Source organism: Tamandua tetradactyla, chromosome 22, assembly GCF_023851605.1.
Source record: "Tamandua tetradactyla isolate mTamTet1 chromosome 22, mTamTet1.pri, whole genome shotgun sequence".
NCBI lineage: Eukaryota > Metazoa > Chordata > Mammalia > Pilosa > Myrmecophagidae > Tamandua > Tamandua tetradactyla.
In genome coordinates this window covers 38,836,751-38,845,854 of record NC_135348.1, presented here as the reverse complement: position 1 = coordinate 38,845,854, position 9,104 = coordinate 38,836,751, and the positions used below count along the sequence as shown (strand labels likewise).

Here is a 9,104-nt window from a genome sequence, read left to right as displayed (position 1 = left end):
ATTGTCATTCAGTTCCCTGATCTCCTGCTCAAGTTTTTCCATTCTTTTCCCTATAGTTTCTGTTTCTTTTTGGAATTCAGATGTTCCATCCTCCAGTTCACTAATTGTATCTTCTGTCTCTTTAGATCTACCATTGTAGGTATCCATTGTTTTTTCCATTTTTTCTTCTTTGTCCTTCACTCCCATAAGTTCTGTGATTTGTTTTTTCAGATTTTCTATTTCTTCTTTTTGTTCAGCCCATGTCTTCTTCATGTCCTCCCTCAATTTATTGATATGGTTTTTGAAGAGTTTTTCCATTTCTGTTCGTATATTCAGCATTAGTTGTCTCAGCTCCTGTATCTCATTTGAACTATTGGTTTGTTCCTTTGACTGGGCCATATCTTCAATTTTCCGAGCGTCATCCATTATTTTCTGCTGGTGTCTGGGCATTTGATCAGATTTCCCTGGGTGTGGGACCTGGCTGGTTGAAAGGTTTTTCTGTGAAATCTCTGGGCTCTGTTTTTCTTTTCCTGCCCAGTAGGTGGCGCTCGTGGCGCTCGTCTGTCTGCAGGGCCCACCAGTAAAAGATGCTGTGGCTCCTTTAACTTGCCAATCCGAATCTCGCAGTCGGCCCGGGAAACCGCGCGTGGATGGGGGTTGCCGGCCACCGCGACTTGGGAAAGTGCCAGTCCAAATTGCCCAGCTGGCCCAAGACGCCAAGCGTGTCGGGAGGGCCCCGCTATCCAACGTTCCCAGTCAGACCGGGGAGCCACGTGCGTGGAGGGGACCCCAGTTGCCAGCCGCCCCGGCCGGGAAAACGCGCACCCCTCGGGTATCTCACCGCAGCGGATTCTCCCTGCCCGTTCAGCCGTTCCAGAATGGGGTACGCTGTCTTTTTGGTCTCTCTCGTGGCTCCGGGAGCTGTTTCGTATTGTTTCTGTTTCTTTAGTTGCTTTTCTGGAGGAGGAACTAAGACCCGCGCGTCTTACTAAGCCGCCATCTTCTCCGGAAGTCCTCCCATTCTGGACCTTTTAAAAACAGAGAGTATGAACTCTCCTTGCTACTCAAGGATGAACTGATGATCAACAACCTAGAAAGCCCATTTATCGGGTAATATCACCTTGAACACTTAGGTCTAAAAGTTAATTATGAGAAACAATATTAGCTGAGGGTTGCTGGAAGATATGCAGTCTACTATATATGGTTCTAGCATCCAGATATTTAAAATTGCCTCCTTCACTCAAGCCGGATTATCTGAAAACTGTATGATTGGACATATTATGTTGACCCAGAAATATTTTTACTGAGGCATTCTCTGGCATTGTTTAATACCAAGGAATGCTCTAAGAAGTAGTCATGTACAAAATCTTATTGCACAAATGTAGGGCTGTTGTTGAAGATAATGTCTGCTCTACTAGTCTACATGCAGTGTGAGTTTCATGGCAAGAAAGTTGTACCTTTCTTGAGTACCTGGTGTGTTTTTAAATGTTTTTTTTTGATGGGATTTTTTTCAGAACCATGTCTTCAAATATAATTTTGCACTGACTTCAAGTAAGATGGAATATACCTGGGTAGTGGAAACTTCTGGTGTAGCAACTGAATGCACCCTTCCACCTTTCCTTAGAGCCCTGAGACAACTTTGGGAGAACCCCTAGCTCTGCTGAGCAAGATTGGAGTCCAGCCTTGAACTAATTACTTTCCTGCTTCAATGTCCCCCACCAAGAAGCCCACAGTCAAATTTGCAATTCACCTTAAAAAATTTTTTTTCCTGTTTTCTTTCTATTTCTTTTTCTGAATTGATGCCAATGTTCTAAGAAATGATCACGATGGTGAATATACAAAGAAGAAAAGGTTAATTTGTTTTGTTTGAATTAATGACAGACCCCCATTTTACCTTTCCTCTAATTTCTAATTTTTCAACAACAACAGCAACAACAAAACCTTATTGTGTAAGAAAAAATTTTTTATCTATAAAATGCTTCAAGACCTTTTTAGGAAGGGTAAAATATGCTTTGATAATTACAAATAGTTCCAGCCTTTGGTCAAGAATTCCACCAAGGATCTATAATTAGCTCACTGTATAATTGTTTTGTGCAGACTATTAAGCCCTCTGTCAGATTCTTCCTGTAATATTCTAAACCCCAGGTAAATGCACAGATTATCACCTATATTTTAAAAGTCGTTGCTGGCCTCCCTGTCACCAGCAGGTACAGCTGATATAAAGTGAGAATTGTAGGCGGAGACGTCACCTTAAAAAAGTTGGCCCTATTTCTAGCATGGAGTTTTTCTCCCCCCGCCCCCTGAGATTCAGAAATTGTTTTCAGTCTAACTTTCTTCACTCTCACAAAGCTGGCTGAAACCCCAGCTGGTAATACACTCCGTCTTTTCCTCTGTTAGCTTTTATCACAACGCAGTGGCAGACCTTTCAAGGGGCTTTTTCGCAACCCCTCTGGAATTTGGCTCCTGTTTTCAGGAAGCCTCTCTGGCTTCTGGGATGGCATTTGGAACCTGCACATGCGAACCACCAGACACACAGTCCTTGACCCTCTTCTGTGTGGCACTTCTTTCTATAATGCTTACATCTGTAAAGACCCAGGTCTCTTTGGAATCTGTTGAAAATAGGAGATACTAAAAAAAAAAAGGCTTTTTTTTTTTTTTTTTACAGAAAAGCAATATGCAGATATCTTAACAAATCCAGCTGTCTCTGGAATAGGAAGTGGGGGAGGTTCGGTGAAGGTGTCTCAGCGGTAGTTGGGATGGGAAATAAAATGCGTGTGGGTGGGTGACGCTTCACCCTCCTTCAGCTTCACAACCAGACGTGCCTAAGTGGGCCAAAGGATCGCTTCCAAGTTGCTGGTCACTTTACCTCCTTTCTGCTTCTAGTTCAGGTGACTTAAATCTTTCTGGGTGTGTAAATGAAATCACAAAAGTAGACTCTTCATTCTTTGATTTTATATTCTCTCTAATTGAACAATGGTATTCAAAGAGTGACAGTTAATAGATGAATTGAACCTGGACAGATGGATAATACGAAGGATAATAGAATCCAGCTCATTTTCATTTCAGTGCATTCCCAGAATAGCAACATTATCTGAATAAAAAATAGTGGTAGGCTTAGCTCCTTTAGTGGGGACAGTGATAAACCAGAAAGTGCCTAAAGGACGGAGTCAAGGATACAGAAGAAGTTAAAGAGAAATACTGTGAGAGAAATGGTGAAGGAATTAAGGATTTTTACTCAGAGGGGCATAAAAGCATATTTGTATATGTGTGGTATATGTGCGTGTGTGCGTGTGTGCATGTGCATGCGTGTGTGTGTGTGCCTGTGCGTGTATTCATTTGTAGGGGAGATGAGGAGAGGATTTTGAAGGTTACCATATGGAAAAAGAAGAAGAGGTAGCGTTAGATGCAAACTCTATGTGTGGCATCAGAGGCTACGATAAATAATAGAATTTTTCTTTAGCGATTAGTTAACAGGACATGGCAAGTTCTCACTGGGAAAAACATGCATTTCTGTCACTGACTTTAGAGCCACTGTTGGTTATCATTAAACTCTTCTTAGAGGTGCTATTGAAGTTATTCGGCACAAAGGTTGGTTTAAAGAACTCCAACTAAATGCTCCTCCAACTCTGAGCTCTCATAATTGTCTAATTATCACAATTCTCAGGCAGTTTGGCTTCTGATTCCAGTTGGCTACAGTTGTGCAGGCTCCAAAAAAGGAGTGACCATGATACTCTCTCCAGTCTGTTCTTAGCTCCTGCCATAGAGCTATGGTAGTTCTTTGGCTAGTTGGTGATCAGAGGGTTTCAGACTACAGGAAGGCTCTTTCTATGAGCAAAAAGCTGAGTGTTGCTACCTGTGTCACTTTTTTCAAGACAGTGAAACAATAGTGATCTTCTTGTGCCTAATTCTTGCATTAGTCAATTTCTTCTCACTATGGACATGATAGTGGCAGCTTTCCTTGGTGCTTTAAAGAATGAACTGTTTTCCTAAGCATCTAAGCTACTTCTGCAGAATAATTCAGGAGGTAGAAAGAACAGAGTCCAATAACTTCTACATGTATTTCCTTATATTAGTTGCTCATAGAGATGGGAAATTCCCTTCTTTCCTTTCTTCTTTATCAGGCTCCACATTGCTGGCACATTGCTTGTTTCCTAAGAAATATATGATTAAGCACACTTCAGGTGAATGTGCCTTCCTCATTATTTAGGACTTCAGCATCATCTATATAGGGGGCTAGGCCCAAGATGGCCCGCTCAAATTAGGATACTTTAAGGAGGGTTTCACAATACTTTCCGCTAAGGTGTGGGAAGAGCATAGGTCAACTACAAGGGATAGCACAGTACTCAGGGACTAGTAATGGCGGAGCTTTTAGCAACTGTACATCTAAATGAAAGAGGAATATGACAATTACTAACCCTGGAAAGAGGGAGTCATGTAGAGATAGTTAGCTTGAAAGGAGTTTTGAAACACGTCCAAGCTTAGATTCCCCATTGGCCAACCCAACTGTTAAGCCACATGATGGGATCCCTTTGATGATTAGGCTCTTGGAGCAGAGGAGGCCCTGGAGAAGGGGGGAGTATGGATACAGAGGGCAGTTGGCAGATATCCGGCACCCAGCACATGTCTGCTTCGGCAGCAAGGGTGGAATCTTGGATAGACTTGATTATACCTTTTTATTAGTCTCCCTGAATATCTGGGGCAGATTAATTTGGACCTCTTTCTCCTTGGACCTTTGGCTTTAAATGCTTTCTGAGATACTGTCACATATGTAACATGATAGGGAAAAATTAGGGTAAGAGAATAAACTTGTTCCTTACCTTTCTCACCAAAAGGTCCATTTTCAAAGATAATGCCTCTGATAAGCACAATTTTATTTCCTTTCTGACCTTCAGTATGCTTTAATTTCATTTTTCCTAGGGGAAGAGTAGAAGGCTGTCTTCACTTTTCACCCTGAGTTTGGAATGAGGAATGTCAAGGGGCAAGGCCCACAGTTTCCTGAAATTCTCAGGGAAGCTTATTGTTGTGAAATTGTCCTAAGGAAATAGACCTGAAAATGACATTATCAGTTATCAGTAGAGCATATACATCTACTGATTTTTAATATTGTAATGTTTAGCCCTCAGGACATTTTTTCCTTTGTGTTCTCATTGGGGAATAAACATTTTATGGAGATGTTGGCTAGCATTACTACCTCTGTTTGATATCACAGCCTGTGTTTGACATTTGCTTCTTTCTCACATAGTGCTGAGTGAGAAATCAGTATCTTCAACTCAGCAAACCTAGGGCAAGTATTTGGTCTGTAATGTCACATAAAATGCCATGCTGAAACTCATAACAAGAGTTTTAAAAATACAGGTTTTTAGCAAATTTTTTTTTCACAGATCTGAGAGGAATCGGCCTGTTTTTAGGAATTAGACTGAAGATTCCTGTTTAATAAACAAAAATAAAGGCAGCAGGTTGGGAAAGGATTTGCTAAAAGCCCACAACAGGTGGCGTGAAACATGTGCACACCATGTTCTTTTCTTTATCAGTTAGTCAGACTCAATACAACCAGAAAAGTTACTTTCTGAGGATGGCACTAATATTCTTTTGGTCTTGGTAGCATTAGGTGTGGTAATAATAATTTGTGTGCATTAATATATATGCTATTAGTAAAAAGTTGGAAGTTGAGAGATGTAAGACATACCTCTCAAGATGGCACAGAAAAAAGTAATTAATGCTTGATCTTGTAGTTTTAGAAGTATTTAAATAGGTCTCTGGAAATGTATGTTTTTAGTTGTTAGTCTGAGTCTGGATCTATCATCAAGCTATTTATTTAAAGAACCAGATAGTAAATGTTTTAGGCTTTAGAGGCCAGGTGGTCTTTGTCTCAGCTATTTTACTCTGCTATTGTTGCCCCAAAGTAGCCATATACAGTTTATAAATGAATTGGCATGGGAAACAGCTGTAATGTAGTTTATACATGAATGGGCATGGTTGCGCTCCATTAAAACTTTATTTCTAAAAACAAGCATGGGCTGGACTTGACCTGATTTGTGAACCCTTCACTAAATCTAAACATCTTTTTCTACTATTTCTTAAAATTTTATATGCCAATGACTTTGTAAAATTGGCCTTTACATAGGAATTGAAACTTTTAAGTGATTTTAGAGATAGTCACTAAGTTGGGTATTTAAAAGTCTGGGTTTTAATTGTTTCATTTTAAACTCTTAGATATAGCCTGTTTTTAGGTATTTTGATGAATAAGCATCATGAGGCACTGAACAAGAATTCAGAATCTTAGCAGAACATCAAGTTCCTAGCACTGATCCACCAGGAAGGAGAGATTCCCAGATAGGTGCTGTCACATTATAAGGACCCACTGGAACATCTGACGGTTTTGTGGTTTCAAAACAAAAACTTGCTCTTTCCAAATAATGCATCAATGTGATCCAGCCATTTAACACACAGAGACGTATTTCTTTTTACTTTGAAATGGATCCGTCAAAGGGTCAAAGAGCTGTACTCGATATGAGTGGTGCCAAACTTCTCTTTAAGTTGAACAGAATGGATTCAATCAATTACAAGCTGAAGTTCCTTTAGCTATTGAATTTTGCTTTGCCTTTTCCAATGCTCTTTAACCAAAGAACAGAACCAGACCCATAGCTGGACAAGTTAATTACTCATTGCCGTGAAAAAGATCACACATCACAGGGAACTACTGGCTGCCACAATAGTGGGTAATTTTGGGGAGTGTCTAAGGAAGTGGAAATATGATCTGGATCAGGTGCTGTGAGAAAATTGGGAAAATTCTTTGGCTATCTTAACAAATCTTCTTCATAGGGAAGGCAGAGGAGACCAAGGATGTAGTTATAATTAGGACAGAAGTAGCGGTCCCTCATTTAATGAGGAGGGCGTATTTGTGTTTTGTGGACTTCACAGTATCCTTATTTTTGTTTCATTTTATCATGGTCTCAGAGTGCCTTTGTCTAATGGTGATGCTTTGTGAGACCATTTGTATCTATCTAATAGGAGGACAAATGGCCAGGACGTCAGGGGCTGCTTTTTAATTTCTCATTGTCATATATGTAAAGGGAAATATTGCTTCTACAAATTTGAAGGCTTTAAAGGAGAAAATAATGGTTTTGGAGTTCATATTTTCAGATCAGAAGGGTCTATTCATACGTATATACACACCCACTTACGTTCGTGCTCTTTCCTTCTTAATCTAATACCAGTAGTGTCTGATTGACTACAGTCTTGATGAAGCAGGAAGAAGCTTTACATAGGTGTGGATAAAAGTCTCTCAAGGAATTCTAGGATCAGGACTAATTTGTCCATGCTTACTTCATATTCTTTTGATCAATATTCTTCAAGTTTGGTAAGTAGCAAATTTAGGATTCTTTTTATCTTGGAAGATGCTATAATAATAAGGACATATGCCATGAGATCCTCTGGTTTTTTTTGTTGTTGTTGCTATTGCTGTTGCTGCTGTTTTGTTTAGTTAGTTTTTTTTTTTTTTGGCATGGGCAGGCTCCGGGAATCGAACCCAGGTCTCCGGCATGGCAGACGAGAATTCTACCACTGAGCCACCATGGCACGGCCCTCCTCTGGGTTTTTTAAAATACATTTTTATTGAGAAATCTTCATATATATATATAGTCCATCCACAGTATACAATCAGTGGCTCACAATATCATCACATAGTTGTATATTCATTACCCTGATCATTTTTAGAACATTTACATCACTCCAGAAAAAGAAATTAAAAAAATTATGTATCTCATACCCCTTATGTCTCCCTCTCATTGACCACTAGTATTTCAATCAACCCAATTTTTTTTAACCCCTTCCCCCCCACTATTAAAATATATGGAACATTTCATAAATTTGCATGCCATCCTTGCTAAGGAACCATGCTAAAATCTCTGTATTGCTCCAATTTTAGTATATGTGTTGCCAAAGCAAACACAGCTCCTCTGGTTTCTCTTGGTTTAACAGCCACTCTTATCTCTAGGATCTTGGCTGGAGGCAAGATGAAGATTTCCTTGTTTCTATGATGTGACAGAGACTAAGACTGGGAGCCAGTCATACTGAATCCAAAAGACGTGTTCTGGTTTGCATGAGATGAGAATTCATTTGGCCTACCCAATTCTGCAGACTCATTTTGATCTTGGTGGAATGTTTTCCTCAGTCCACTAGAACTTCGGTGCATTGTATAAAGATTCTCAACACACATTTATTCATTTACTTATTTATCCAAAAAATATTTACTGAACACCTCCTATATACCACATACTGCCTTAGATACTGGATAAACATCATAAAGCAGACTGTCAAGGTTTCTAACATTTCTGTAGAGACAGACACTAAATCAATGCATAATATGACATGTTGTTAGTGAAAACAACATAATTATATTAGAAATAAATACAGGAAGGAAGGATTATGGAATTGGTAGTCAGGGATATTCTCTCTGAGGAGCTGAATTTAAACTGGGATCTTACAATTGAGAATATCAGTCATGCAAAGACTGAAGGGACGAATGAGTTTCTTCCTTCAATTTTTCTCATCCTTCAGTCATCAGATTAGAGGTTAATTAACAGCCTTATTCTACTCCTTTGTTTTATTTATAAAACATGTACCTGTTTGGCAGGGATGTGACTCATTAAACTTTGTTCTTTTACCTTACATTTAAACTTAACATTTTTTGATATAGATACTGTTACAGTTTGACCCATAAGGTCTCACAAATAGATGTTGCCTTCAAGTTGAGGACACAAGGTGCTTAACCTGTCTTACTTTTGGAATTCAGCACATTTTTTTATGGTGCTAATGCCAGTTTTCTTTTCATCAGAGTTTCTAACAGTGAAGAGTACCAGTCTGTATTTGTAGACTTGATATATAGGTTAAGTTCCTACAGCATATCACATTTTTATATAGATCAATACAGCTGGGAAAAGCATGAAACCATGTGTCCTGGTCGGTTTAAGTCTTTTTGTCATTTCCAATGTCCAGTTAACAAGTTTAGGAGCTGTCTATTGAAAAAGGAGAGAGAAAGAGGGAGGGAAAGAGAGATTTCCCTTTCCCCTTCACCATTACCTCAACCTGAGCTCTTTTCTTTTTCTATGTTTGTAGTCCCTAGA

At 39.4% G+C, this 9,104-nt stretch overlaps 1 non-coding gene across 1 annotated transcript; it reads right to left on the bottom strand.

The window, feature by feature from the left end:
* Positions 1-7,824: 7,824 nt before the first annotated feature.
* LOC143666425 (U6 spliceosomal RNA) lies at positions 7,825-7,930 on the bottom strand. Its single transcript, XR_013167623.1, has one exon. It is a non-coding gene; the product is annotated as a U6 spliceosomal RNA (small nuclear RNA).
* Between the last annotated feature and the right edge of the window lie 1,174 nt (positions 7,931-9,104).